The sequence below is a fragment of the Hevea brasiliensis genome, chromosome 7 (genome assembly GCF_030052815.1).
Source record: "Hevea brasiliensis isolate MT/VB/25A 57/8 chromosome 7, ASM3005281v1, whole genome shotgun sequence".
Lineage (NCBI taxonomy): Eukaryota > Viridiplantae > Streptophyta > Magnoliopsida > Malpighiales > Euphorbiaceae > Hevea > Hevea brasiliensis.
Window position 1 is genome coordinate 283,226 of NC_079499.1, and position 12,318 is coordinate 295,543.

Sequence of the window (12,318 nt, forward strand, 5' to 3'; positions counted from 1 at the left end):
TCACCGTCAGCTGCTAGAGGCAGAGGCAGAGGTAGGGGTCCTGGTAACACCCCTGGAAGTCAAAGCACTGTTAACCAGCCAACACCCAGTGGCGCACCAATCAGAGTGTATACCATGCGCCAGAGGGAGAAAGATGAAACATCAGACGTAGTAGCTGGTATTTTCTCCATCCTTGACCAAGATGTGTATGTGTTATTTGATCCTGGCTCCACACATTCATATGTTAGTGTTAGTGTGATGTGCTCTACTGCTATTCAGTGTGTACCAATGGACTATGATGTGCTAGTAACTAGTCCATTAGGCCAGGAGGTCAGGGTAAATAGGCTATATAGAGACTGTCCTTTGGTGATCCAAGGACACACTTTTCTGTCTGATTTAATTGAAATGCCTTTCAGAGATTATGACATTATCTTGGGCATGGATTGGTTAGCCAGGCATCATGCTATGATTGACTATAGACTGAAGACAGTCACTTTTGGTCTTCCTCAGTATGGTAATGTAGTAATACATGGGGAGAGACAGTTATTGCCTTCAAACATCATTTCAATTTGACCGCCAGAAAATGATTAGAAAAGGGTGTGAGGCGTACTTGGCACATGTGATAGACACCCAAGTGGGGAGTCCAAAGATCAAGGACATTCCTATCAGATGTGACTTTCCGGATGTGTTTCCTGATGAATTGCCAGGATTACCTCCAGAAAGAGAAGTGTAGTTTGAAATTGATGTTATGCCTGGTGTGGACCCAATCTCCATAACACCATACAGAACGGCACCTGCAGAACTAAAAGAATTGAAAGTACAATTGCAAGAGTTGCTTGATAAGGGCTTCATCCGCCCTAGTGTGTCACCTTGGGGAGCGCCGGTGTTGTTTGTAAAGAAGAAGGATGGCACTCTCCGATTATGCATTGACTATCGGCAATTAAATAAGGTGACAATAAAGAACAGATACCCATTGTCCCGTATTGATGACTTGTTTGATCAGTTGAGGGGTGCAGCTGTGTTCTCCAAAATTGACCTAAGATCAGGTTATTATCAGCTGAAAGTACAAGAGCAGAGTATTTCTAAAACTGCCTTCAGAACTCGCTATGGCCATTATGAGTTTTTGGTTATGCCATTCGGGTTAACTAATGCTCCGGCTGCTTTTATGGATCTGATGAACACTATCTTCAGACCATACCTCGACCAATTTGTTGTGGTATTTATTGATGATATATTGGTCTATTCGAGGAATGCAGAAGAGCATGATAGACATCTGCGGATTGTACTGCAGACTTTGAGAGAGAAACAGCTATATGCCAAATTGTCGAAGTGTGAATTTTGGTTGAAGGAAATATCTTTCTTGGGGCATGTAATATCAGAAGAGGGTATTAAGGTAGATCCTAGCAAGATTGAAGTTGTCCTTAATTGGAAACCACCCAGAAATGTCACAGAGATTCGTAATTTTCTGGGGTTAGCTGGATACTACCGTCGATTTGTGAAGGGATTCTCCATGTTGGCATCTCCATTGACCAAGCTACTTAGAAAGGATGTGAAATTTCAGTGGACGGACAAATGCCAGCAAAGTTTTGATGAATTGAAAAGATGTTTGACAGAGGCTCCAGTCCTGACTTTACCCACACCGGGTAAAGAATATACAGTTTACAGCGATGCTTCTCACAATGGGTTAGGTTGTATGTTGATGCAAGATCGAAATGTCATTGCCTATGCATCATGCTAGCTAAAACCGCATGAGAGGAATTATCCGACGCATGATTTGGAGCTTGCAGCCATTGTGTTTGCTCTTAAGATCTGGAGACATTATTTGTATGGAGAGAAGTGTTACATCTACACAGTTAATAAGAGTTTGAAGTATTTTGGCACCCAAAAAGAGCTGAATTTGAGACAGAGGAGGTGGTTAGAGTTGATAAAAGACTACGATTGTCTGATAGACTATCAGCCAGGGAAAGCTAATGTTGTGGCTGATGCCTTAAGTCGCAAGACTATGGCAAGTCTGCGGGTTACTCCTTTGTCTTTGGTGCATGAGTTGAGATCATTGCATGCCAGCTTAGAGATTAATGATGATGGGCAGACAGCAGTTGCATGGCATGTACAGCTAGTGTTGATTGATCATATCAGAATGGCTGCTCAGAATGATGAAAGGTATTAGAAGCTATTGGAAGAAGTCCGGCAGGGCAAGAAACCAGAGTTCTCAATCAGAGATGATGGTTTACTGCTACACCAGGGCAGAATGTGTGTTCCTAATGATGTTAAATTGAGGCAGATCATTTTGAAGGAAGCACATGAGTCTCCTTTTGCCATGCACCCTGGTGGTACAAAAATGTATAGAGGGCTAAAGGAGCATTACTGGTGGATGGGTATGAAGAGAGATGTGGCAGAGTTTGTATCCAAATGCCTAACTTGTCAGCAAGTAAAGGCAGAGCATCAAGTGCCAACTGGGTTATTACATCCACTGTCAGTGCCAGAATGGAAATGGGAAAGAATAACAATGGATTTTGTGATGGGCTTCCGAAAACACAGAAGAGTCATGATGCAGTATGGGTCATTATTGACAGACTAACTAAGTCTGCTCATTTTCTGCCAGTTCGGATGGACTACAGTTTAGAAAGATTGGCCAAGTTATACATCGATGAGATTGTGAGACTGCATGGAGTGCCAGTATCCATTGTATCAGACAGAGATCCTAGGTTCACTTCTAGATTCTGGGGTAGTCTTCAGAGAGCCCTAGGAACTAGATTGAATTTCAGTACTGCATTCCACCCACAGACAGATGGCCAGTCTGAGAGGGTAATTCAGATTTTAGAGGATATGCTACGGGCTTGTGTGATTGAGTTTGAGGGCAGTTGGGATACACACTTGCCTTTGATTGAGTTTGCTTACAACAACAGCTACCAATCAAGCATTGGGATGCCTCCATATGAAGCTTTGTATGGCAGAAAATGTAAAACCCCATTGTGTTGGGATGACGTGGGTGAAAGAAAAATGATTGGACCCGAAATTGTTCAATAGACAGAAGAGAAAATCAGGGTGATCAAAGGTCGACTTAAAGCTGCATCAGACCGTCAGAAGTCCTATATTGATTTGAAAAGAAGGGATATTGAGTATGCAGTGGGTGAGAAAGTTTTCCTCAAAGTTTCTCCTTGGAAGAGGATTATAAGATTCGGCAGGAAGGGGAAACTAAGTCCTCGTTTTATCGGGCCATATGAGGTATTGGAAAGAGTGGGTCCTTTGGCATATCGTTTGGCACTACCTCCAGAGTTGGAGAAGATACATAACGTCTTCCATGTGTCTATGTTGAGGAGGTATCGATCAGACCCATCTCATGTACTATCAATAGAAGAAATTGAAGTAAATCCAGACCTCACATATGAAGAACAACCCATGAAGATTCTGGCTTATGAGGTGAAGCAGCTACGAAATAAGCAGATACCATTGGTAAAAGTGCTGTGGAACCATCATTCGGGCCAAGAAGCTACTTGGGAACGAGAGGAGGACATGAGGAGACAACACCCACAGCTGTTCAGAGATTGATACCAGGTAAAAATTTCAAGACGAAATTTATTTTAAGGGGGAGAGAATTGTAATACCCCTATTTGTATAGCCTGGTATATTTCACTGTTCCGGTGACCGGTGTCGGTCCGGACAATTAATGGGATTAGGGCCACACTTAAGACAACTTGAGAAGCCATAAACACAAATAATTAGTAATGTTTAATTAGTTAACTATAAATAAGAAAAATAGAACATAAGAGGTTAAACGAGCCGAGAGTTACAGCGATGAGTGATCTTCTCGGGAACGACTACGAAGTCGTTTTAAACTAAAATTTTGAACCGTAAAAAGTGACGCCGCAGTCCTTAGGATCCTTATGAACACAGTGGAAAAGAGAAAATCATGAAAAAGAACTGTTAAGCCAGTCAAATAATTAGGTTAGGGAGCCGGAAGAAATATGAAATTATTTACAAACCTGGTTGAACCGGCAAGGGGCAATTTGGTCAATTGACCCCGAGAGCTGACTCCTAACCAAACTGTCCAATAAAATCGGAGAAAAGAAAATTTCGGAATCGAGAATTAAATTAAAGAACTAATAGAAAAAAATAAATAGAAAAAAAAAGAGAGAAAGAAGATGGAAAAGTCAAAGTGATGACATCATGCATGATGTCATAAAGGCTTAATTGATTTATTTTATTAATTTGGAAATTTTGGTCTTCAAAAAGGTATAAAGTTGAAGAAAAGAAAACAAAAAAAAAAAAAAAGAAAAAAACACTCTTCTTCTCCATTGTTGCCGCCCCATCTTCCTCTCATCTCCCATGAGAATTTCTTCATTTAAGCTTACATTAAGCTTAATTTCCTTCACCCAATCAACATAACTCCCCTAAAAACCTCACTAGACTTTGCAATCTCAACTTGAGAAGAGGATTTCAAGAAGAAAGAGGAGTTAAAGATAGTGATTTGAAGCTTTAAGTGAGGTTAGCATATCAAACTCCTTATTTTTCCATTTATATGCATAATTAGTGATTGAAATGAGCTTAGAACTTGATTTAAATGAAATAAAAATGGGGGAAGAACCAAACTGAATTTTTGGGCAGCTTGAGAGGAGTATGATTTGCATGAATATGATACATTTGAATGAGTTTAGAAACCTTCCTTAGTTGAATGATTAGTATTAAAACCATTAAGTGTGATTAATTGCAACAAAGTAGTGAAATTGATGAGTTAGGGTTTTGAATGCTAGGGTTTGTGAACCAAATTTTGGAAAAATGCATAAATGGCATATTGGACCTATTGTGAAGTGAAATAATGGTCAATTATGACCAAATAACTTGTGTGGGAATGATAAGAAACTAAGTTAAATTCGGAGGTAAATGGTCATGCTGCTGGCAGCATGACCAAACCTACTTTGAAGGATCAAAACTCAAATTTTACAAGTCCAATTGATATGCCACCAATTGAGGATGAAAATAGACATAAAATAGCACAATTTTCATTGAGGAACCATGGCCAAAAACTGACCATAACTTGGTGAAACAATTGACCAAAGTAAAATGAGAGCAGGCTGCCACTGCACTAAACTGACCAAATGAACAGTAACTGTTCATTTGGTCATAACTCGAGTTAGACAGGTCAAATTGACCTGAAATTTGGCCAAGGGTTAGAGGAGATATAGATCTAAAACTTTCATGAAGAACATCACCCCAAATTATGCCATTAACCCATTCAAATTATTGAGCAAAGTTGAGTTACCAAACCTGCAACTCTGCAGATTTTCAGTTGAGCAGTGAGGTTTGGATGACTATAACTCTCTCTAGGAAACTCAGATTTAGGCAATTCTTGAAACGATGGAAACCTAAGACATAGTAGAACATTTCATATGAAGAAAGTTAGACCAAATTATGAACTTAACTTGATCAAATTACTGACCAAAGTTGGATCAAAATCTGCCAGCACCTAAATTGCAGTATGAGCGATTGCGTGAGCGATGAACAGTAAACTTATTTTGGCCATAACTTGAGCTACAAAACTCCGATTGAGGTGATCCAAAAATGAGAATACACTTAAGACAATAAGGAACATTTTCTATGAAGGAAGTTTTGCCAAATTCCAACAGTAGATTGACCAATGGAATAGTACAACTTAGAACTCCAAAACCGAAAATTGGCAATTTTGCCTAAACGACCTAAGCTTTGAGTAAACGACCAAAACCAACAAGTTTAGTGACCAAAATGTGGTATGTGGGTGAAGTTGGAGTTCCCATACCTATTAAGCCTTAGAAAGTCAATTATTTGACTTAAATAGTGCAATGAATAGTAACTCGAAATACAAAATTTCGAGAACGTCGAATTTAACACGTTAGAACTAGGTAAATGCGAAGTTAAAATTTATTTTGGGATTTATGTTAAGTTCTAATACTGAAACATTGTAAAATTTTGTGTTTCAGTTGAAAAGAATATCGGGAAGGAACCACGAGGAAACGAGTCGAGGCTAAGGGACGACTCGCTTGAGGTTTGTGCACAATAAACCCTATTTAAGCATTTTATTCTTGAAAAAAATTGATTTAGTACACAATATGAATTGAAGAACTTTGTGTTGCCATCTTGTGATTAAATTGTAACTTTGGAAATTGATTTGATCTTTGTATGCAATATTTGAATAAAGTGTTTGAAATGGATTTTTGATTCACACTTAGCATGACAGTTACTTATTAATCCTCCTTCATTTATGGGGTGAGATCGTTTATTTTCCTCTCTCTCTGGCTTGCCAGTTGAGGTTGTAGATCGGATGAGTACTCATTAACTAGCTAGCCACCTCCCTCATTGATTTCGATTAATGGGGTTGTAGATTGCTTTGTCGTGGTGTACAACACGGCATTGATCGGAAATTTTGTGTCATGACTTAAGTTGTGTATGACTTTGGCAACACTGTGTTATGAAATTGTTTGACTAAACTGTGTTTAATAGATTATTCGACAAAATGGTGTTATTATAAACTTTGATACTTGTGAAATATGATTGAGAACTGTTTAAAGTATGTTTTGCAATGAATGATTTATTTACAGCATTTTAATTTTTTTTATTGTGCGCCACTGAGTATTTTATACTCAGTGATAGCTTATTTTGCTGTCGCAGATAAGAGCAAGGAGAAGGCAGCAGAGTGAGCTACTACTAACTGGAAAACTACACCAGTCTGTTGTACGGGTATTATTTTATACCCTTGTAGATAATTTTGATGTAAATATAGGAATGTTGTATGTATCAATGAAAGTTGAGTAGTTGTAAATAAATTGTAATAATATTATTTTAGATTTTCTTCTGTAAATTTAATATTTGTACATATGAATTTCTTGCTTTATGTTTTGTGAATGGAATTATTAAATATTCTGAGTTGACAAATTTGATTTGGATTGTGGAACTGTTTTGGAATGAATTGATTTGAGTTGAATTGTGAATTATTGGAGGTTGGGAGTTGTGAAACATTTTTGGGAGTGTTTTTCTCAGGTCTTTGAAGAACTGGTTTCTCAAAATTTTTATAAAATTTACGGCAAAATTAAAATGGACAAAATTTTTTATTAGTATTTAAACTTGAATAAATGATTTTAAATTCTTATCAAAATGCTCACCACTTCCAAAATGTAAGAAAATTGTTTTAAAATCCCTTGTAGGGTACTTAATGAGTTATCGGTAGGTGAAGTTTGGTAGTTCATTAAGTATTCTACGGGATCATGTTATGCCTTACAGAGGGGTAAGGTGTGACAAAAATATATAAAAATTTATAAATATTATTATAAAAATATATATATTTTATATTTAACTAAATATTTATATAAACGGGTTCGGGTAACGGATACTCAATATATAAAACTCGAACCCGACCCGAACCTGCAATGGGTATTATTTTTCAAATTCGAACCCGTTCCGAAACCGATTATATAACATCCAAATCTGTCCTATTAGGGTTCGATTGGATCGGGTATCCGTAAAAACCTGACTCGTTGCCATCCCTATATAGACTAGGATTTCTTAGTTAGGGCTTTGAGCTCTTCTTGTTGCTCTGTTGGCCCTTCGGCTTTCCTGTCGTATTTGCATATTGGGAGGGCTTATTCTTGGACTGAGACAGATTTATGCTTGTATTTGGATACGAGCCCTGTTTAATGCAACTCTAAGATCTTAAATTTATTTTAAATAGTCAATTAAACCCTTAAAGGAAAAACGAGTCAATCAAGTCTTCAAATATTTTAAAATAAATATATAAAAACTTAAATTATTAAAATGAAAACAAATTAAATAAAATTTGAGTTATGTTACCTAAACAATCATTTAACACTGTTAAATCTAAAAGAGAGTATAATCTTAATAATAAGAATTTACTCAATGCAACTATTATATATATATAATAGATACACTATCATTGATTATAATAGAACCTACATAGAACCTCTTGTGATTTATGATCGAAATACAATCGTTGTATTTTAAAATTTTTCCTAAACAACACACAAAAACTTCCTCTTGGTTTTCTCTTTCTAGTGATCGACGACTTCTTTCTCCATTAATGATGAGAAGTGATGTTTTTATAAAGCTTCTTCCCTTTGTTTATTCTATCATCAAATTCTTGATAGTTCATGGCCATAGAAAAGAAAATGGAAAGATGCCGGTGATTGAAGAAGGTGTGCATATGGCAAGGATTTTAGAGGGTGTTTGTGGGGTGAGAAAATAATGGGATTTTGACCTAAATGAAGAAGAAAAATTTGAGCATTTAAGTTTTTTTTTTTAATGTCAATTTAGGGATTAATTAGTGGTCAGTGATGTCACGACCCAACCTATGGGCCAGACTGACACTAGGACCTGGGCTAGCCTAAAGCCCCCGAGGCCCGTAGTAAGCCTAACTATTCATCAACCCAACTCTAAGGCCCATTTGGGCCCAATTTCAAGAATTCAATCGGACAGAGTCCGGCCATAAAATGGACCATTTAACGGGGAGTTTTGACTTGTCCGACCTGTAAACACAATATATAATCATCTGGGGAGCTCAGATCACCCTCCACATAATCAAATGTCATGAAAATAAATGGGAGCTCGGCTCCCTCATCCAATCCAACCATACATGCCTTTAACAAGTTTACAGGTCCAACATGACAAATATATTACAAACCCAAATCAAATAAATATTTCTACCACATGCGAAAATTCTAGGAGTTAACCGAATTATACAAACATTACAGATATTAATAGATGACCTGCGAAGAAGAAAAGCAGATTAACCACAACAATAATCCTCCTGTAGCCTGAAAAAATAATGAACAGGAGTGAGCGTTCAACTCATATAGTAAAATATCAATTTTAACTATAATCTCTATAGCTATCTAAAGCTAATGCACCCTGTGGAGTGAAATACAACATCGTCATAAATTTCATACAAATCACATCAAAAAGGCAATTTGGAGCACTCACACACCCAACACTGTCAAACAATACGTATATGGGAGCTGATCCCCTATACAGCCCTCTTAATCCAACCTCTGCCATCGAAGATCTCAAGCTGGACTTTCGCTTAATAAATCAAATACGGGGTCCCAACGAAGAACTCAAGCCGTGTTTACCTCGAAGGACCGGGTCCCAGCGAAGATCTCAAGTCGTGTCTACCCGTCCTGTCCATATCCAAAACCATACCACACACACACGCCAACGCATGCACATTGCTCCAAATTACCACAAACAACATCCATGGCACTTTAACAGTTGTGAATAAAACATAAAACGTGCCTAGAGTTTAACTACATAGATACATATTTATAAGTGATGCATAGGTATGCTTGAACATAAAATAATATCGAAATTACAATTAAAATTAATATTTTACTCACAGACTCAACCGAAGTTACTGTGGCGGCTGGGCGGAGGAGGAAGGCTGTCCCGGCTCACCTAATAATTTTATTACAATTATTTAATATATTTTACTCAATACAAACTGAGAAAAGACCAAAGATGTAATAAATCGTGCCGAAAATCCGGCAGAGTCTCCCCTATACCTAGGACCTGCCTAACCTGCAAAAGGTTTTAAAATGCACTTCTATATCCACAAACCATACACCCACAACTCAATCACATCACACAGTCTCTCCTGGGCTCATCCAAACAGTCATTAATCACAATATATAAAATTACAGTTTAGTCCTTATTATTGATCCTTTTGCAAAAACTATCCAAATGAGCCCTAAAAATTCTAAAACTTTGCCCCGCGGTCCTTAGCAACATTACTAAGCTAATGCAAAAGGAATCATAATTTTCTGAGCTATCATGAATATTTTATGAATTTTTAATCTAATTCAAGCACTAGACAATTAAGAAAAAGTAAGGTTCGGGTTTACCTATGCCGATTCCGACATCGGGAATGCCCTCGGGACGTTTAACAACAGTGGGGTAGCCAAAATTTCGACCTAATTCCGAGACTTTTCGGTAGCCTGTCTGTCTGGTTGAAAATTCACAGACCCAGGCAACTATCGAATTTCCGCAAATTGAAGGTACCTACACGAAGCCCACAACACGGAGGTTAGTATATAATTTTTACGAAATTTTCTAAACTCATTTAATGCTCGGAAAAATACTACGAAGTTTCATGGGACCCACTAAAAACCGGTATCGAAAAATTACAAAATTTTTATTGTGGCGAAGCTCTCAACAAGTGGAGCGCTCTAGTACTCTTGGTTTTCTCATGGGGTTCACGGTTTGCAAGAAAATCTAGCGCAAAAATCGAAATGGGCTAAAACTTCCCAAACAAAAATTGAGCAAACCGCTCAATGGATTTTGGTGTTCTTGATATCTATGCAAAGCTCTCGAGGTGTAGAAGGGTTTTGAGACAAGACCCGGCCCAAATGGTGGCCGGATTTTGGCCGGGAAGCCAAAACGGCGCGCACGCGCAGAGGGAGTTTCGCTCGTCGTTTCCGGCCGCCTGGAGCGTCGGCCGACGAAGGGGAAAGGCTGGGGTGATGGCTAGCCGGCGAGGGGAGGTAAGAGGAGAGAGAAAACAGGAGGGGAAGTAGGAATGTCGAGCGCGCGGAGGGAGAAAGAAGAAGAAAAAAAAAGATAGGTTCGATTCAATCGGTCGAATCAGGTTCGATTCGATTCGATTCAAGATACAAAATTCTAAATTTTTTACTCTGCCTTGGGACTGAAAACGAGGCCCAAAAATTCTGAAAAAATTTTAAAAAACTCAGAAAAATTCGTAGAGTCTAAATATATTTTTAGTTTTACCACGTGGTCTTTAAATTAATTTTTAAAAATCATCAAAGTTTTGTATTTTCAAAAAATCGAACTCGATTTTTAAAATCTGAAAAATTTTAAATAATTTCCTAAAATTTAAATAAAATAAAATATTAATATTTTCTCATCAAATAATAAATTTAAAAATTAAGGGTGTTACAATGAGCCTCAGATAAATCGAAAGAACATAAATTTTGTTAACTTTGGGTTTGTTGGATTTATTTAAAATAATTTATAAACTAAACAATATAACAATTTAGTTTGTTACATTTTACTTTTAATAACAAATAAATCTTTATAATTTTAATATTTGTAATAATTTTATATTTTATATTTTAATTTACTGATTTAATTTATGATTGATTATAATCGTTAATTTTAGCTCTGTTAATAGAAATGTATATTAATAACTAACTTATTTTTCATTAAAAATAAAAAAAAACTAATATATATGTATATATTTATTTATCATACATGGTGGTAGGTTGGGAAGTTATAATTCGGCATAGGAGGAAATTAGAAAATAGCAGAAGGATGAATAGGCTGGGCTGTTGAAATCAAATGAAAGTGCATTTGCGTCACTGCCCTCATCACCCCTGCACTGAAAATACTAACACCAAATGCGGAGAGCTGACTTTCACACCGGCGGCACCCGCCCAATTATATTTTCCTCATTGAAACTCTTATAATTGCTTTTTTAATAATTAGAAGATCTATATTAATTAGTAAATAAAGCAAATTTTATTATTATTATTTATAGCTTATAAAATAAACTTCCACTCCAGCATAATTTTAAAGATAAGAGGGGCTGAAGGAAAAAGTACTAGATTCGACCATAATCAATAATAGAGTGGGGCAGTGGTGTGCCCATTTTTCCTTGCTTTAATCACTCCTAGTTTACGAATAACGATCGCCATTAATTTAGAAGAAATTGTTAGATGCTTTACATTCTCCTGTTTCAAAATTTCTTAATTTGTTCACTATGCATTTGAAATATAAATATAATAATTAATTTATCATAACTAATCGTGCATGCATTTTTCTCTCATTCCCTATGTATATCTTTCTAAAAAAAATAGCGTTTTATATAGAAAGAGAGTAGATAAAAAAAAAAAAAAAAATCCAATGGCATATAAAGTTCTAGTTAACAAAAGATGAAAATTTTTTTATTAATTAGAATTCAATTTTGCTGAAAACATTATAAAATTATTTTTTTTGAATAAAGTATAATTATTAATAAAAATACAAACAGTAAAGTATTTTATTCTTATAAAAATGTAATTTTCATTTGCACCCAAAACGCGTAATATTGATATGATAATTGAATTGTAAATTTTTCATTTTGGATTAAATATATAGTAGGATTAAGAAGGTCACGTCTCTGGTTCATAGCCAGCTAGCTTTCAGCATCTTTCCCAAAGACCAAAACCTTCAAATCACAACTTGGGAAATTTACATTTAGAGGAAATAAATTAAAGTTAAAAATTAAATATAAAATGAAAACACCCAGCTCATTGATCAAAGGAAAAATACTCGGTTTGTTAAGTCAACTCTCTGAATTGTATA